Raw genomic sequence first — 3,465 nt, 5'->3', positions numbered from 1 at the left:
TTGACCAAAAATAAACGCGAGATCTCCACTTGTGTGCAACCAATCGACCTGATTTTTCCGGACAACTGCCTCCCTTGATGGTCTGCTATATAACTTGTTCAACCTCCTCTAACCTTTTTACTATCTCAACTAAGGAACCATGTACGATGTAACTTAAGATGTCAGACTTACAATGTAAATAAGAAAATAAATAAATTAATAAATTAAAAAAATATTGTTATATATCAATTTTGATGTTTTATGAACGTTTTTGCATGCAAAACTGGAGTCAGACGTTCCTAGACCTTAGTTTCTTTATAGGCTACTACAATGTATGCTAATGGCCTATCCATAAGGCCCTTCTACAAGAGGCCTGGAATTATGCAGTTTATTGATAAAATCTCTAGAATACATTAACAAATTCCCTAAACATATTATAAATTAGTTGATTAACAAATTTGAAAAGCTGAACTGTCTGAACTTTACATATTTCTAACTAAAAATGAGTCTTTATTTCCCGACAAAACACCCCCCGAGATCTCCACTTGTGTGCAACCAATCGACCTGATTTTTTCAGGACAACTACCTCCCTTGATGGTCTACTATATTAACTTGTTTGACCTCCTCTAAACCTTTTTACTATCCCTGGTCGTTATATTTGATATCCCTAATTCATAGTCTCTATCTAAAGGACAACAATAACCAAAAACACAAATTGGTTATCTTTTTGGACAATGAAATGGAGATAAGACACTCTGGGTGTTTAAATGTTTTCTGTCGATACATAAAGACAAACAACCATCATGAAATTCATATGCTGCTGAGAACGAGCGGGGAGATCAGTGAGGAGGTAACTGACTGCTTCCGCGGGAAATCTACAAAAAATGTAGCGCAGGGGAATCCTCAGGTTATCACTTTCCTGGACAATATGCCTATCATAATTAACCTGGATGAATAGCAAATTTTCAAATTTAAGTACTATTCGGACTAGAACGTCAATAACCGAAGGATTGAGAGTATATATTTTCCCAATCATTCTGAACTGTTCAAGGCACCGAGCAAAATTCTTTGAATGTTAAAAAAAGGAACCTCTGTTTTGAAGGGGTAGAACACCGTAATCCTCTGATTAACAATATAGTCCAACCCCTTTTCTAGAGTTATCTTGGCAGTAAACATCACAATTAAACTATAAAGTGTTTAATCATCGCCTCTGTTATGAAAGAAGGGAAAAGATTGGCAAGGTTGGTGAAAATTTCAAAGCTGTCGGTATCTGTGGTAAAAACATTACTCATCTTTGAATACTGCTCGTTTATCATGTTTGCCACCACTTTATGGTCGTAGTTAAAAAACTCGAGATACTAAAAATGACTGATAATATACCTTTGAAGTGCAATAAAGGCGCATTCTCGGATCGGCACTTCCTGGTGTACCAAATACATGCAAAGAAGTCCAAAAGTCCTGTGCTTGCAAAACTCGGCATTGCTTAGGGCAGAGAGGAATCCTGTCAACTGTTACGTAATCACTACTCAAAAGACATTCGATATATTCGTTCATTTCTTTAAATGAGTTCATGGCTGTCAGGCGTTCTTCGGGATCTTCCAAAATGGTAATGACCAACTCGACACATTTGCGGTGGCTTTCCAATGAAAAATCATAAGCACACAAATGAGAAATCCTGGGGAGAAAGAAAATAATTCCCTCCTGCAGGATAATCAAAACTCAAAACAATCAAGCCGACTCGAACGTAAAAAGTTTCATTAAATATCCACGTGGGGAGAGAATGAAGACAGTGCACTATTGTGTCCTTATTCTCGACAATTGCATCTATCAAAGATCAGGCGACTTCAAATAAATATCGGCAAGCAGACTTTGGCTCTGTTTTTGTCAACTTAGCAAATAACCAGTTTGCGGGAATTCGGGTAAACAGAGAAGGCCTCGTGAATGAGTGTCTTCATCACCAGCATAAAACTATCGAAATATCTTTTATCCTTTATAGCGGCAGCCTGAGCATTCTAAATGACAAAATGCAGAATGTTCTAACCAAACATGTCGCTGATGGACGCCTGTAACATTAACTCCGCAAATACAACCACTTCACTTAAATTACCCAATACAAAAAGTAGAGCTTTGACGCATTCCAAAGAATAGCGAATAGTAAAGTCAGGAATAAAGTTGAGCATGAGGCAGGATTCCCCGACAACTGCAGATGTGATTCCGCAAGGACATACCCTCCAAACTTTGAAGGCAACATGTCTTCAAAACACGAATTTTAACTCTTTTCAAAAAATTAGGCGAAAAAAGACAGTTTAAGAGCCTACAATACTGCCAAATCAAAACCCTCTCCTTAGAACGACAGACACACGAAGCAGTTTCAATGAGATTAAAAATACAAGACTGCACGGGAGTAAAGAGGGAGTGGTCGAGAGTCAGAGCCTCGAGAAACGCATCCATCAGCACAATGGACGTAGTCTCCTTCTTAACGTGAATGTCCGACATTTGAGTCATGCCTGCAGATAGTAACAAAAACAAAAAACCGAGATCTCTAGTGACATCAATGATAGTAATGTGACGGACGACCGCCAGGATAATGTTGTGGACTATGGTCTTGTATTCCTCCCGGTGAATGTTCACTGAGTTCATTAGAATAGTACAAACCAAAAACACCAAGAAATGCATATCTGAACGCATCCCGGTTCGAGTCCTCGGCCTTCGGGTGAAGATCGTCGTAATTATACACACAGGGATACTACCTCAGCCTGGCATAGCATTTGTTTATTACCAACCACTGCGCGTTCAGTAACTGCGACAGAACATTCGACGTCTCAGAAAGGTCGACACAGCAAATATGAGGCAGCAATCTGGAAACACGTAGGAATTTGTTCACAATTCTCTTTCATTATACAGCTTATTAAAGCACGTTTGCAGTAACTGGGATATTATAGACACATTCACCTTTAGAACGGGGAGTTGTGTAGAGAAATTGTGCTTGTTCCAACAAATTGAGACAGTAGGAGACCGTTTCATCTTTTCGTCGACATTGGACGTTAACTACAGGTCAAGTGAGTGAGGAGTACGGGATATTTGGAGAAAATGGATTTCAGACTGTAGCCTGAAATTTTGCCGATTATTCGAGATGCAGTGATGGCTATTTTTTGACCAGGACGGCAAATCACTCTACTCTTTGAACTATTGAGACGAATTCGCCAATCGAGGAATGATTCGGGAAGATTTGTCGCCTTTATTTATCACTTTGTCAAAAAATGTGGTTTCCCTTCCCACAGACACACACTGTCACTCCGAAACTCACAACATTCTGTCTCGGGAAACAGGATTCTCCCGGTTGGACGACAAATTGTTTCCAAAACTAGCAGTTGTGTGGAAATGATCATTTAGTGGTCGAAAAGTAAGGAACAAGATTTTGTAATCAGCGACGTTTTAAACCTAATCCAGGACATTGAGTTGGGGTACAGCTCTGCAGAGAAGGAA

This window comes from Octopus sinensis, unplaced genomic scaffold, assembly GCF_006345805.1.
Source record: "Octopus sinensis unplaced genomic scaffold, ASM634580v1 Contig18900, whole genome shotgun sequence".
NCBI classification, from domain to species: domain Eukaryota; kingdom Metazoa; phylum Mollusca; class Cephalopoda; order Octopoda; family Octopodidae; genus Octopus; species Octopus sinensis.
The sequence above is the reverse complement of the archived record's forward strand: the minus strand, read 5'-3'. Positions refer to the sequence as shown.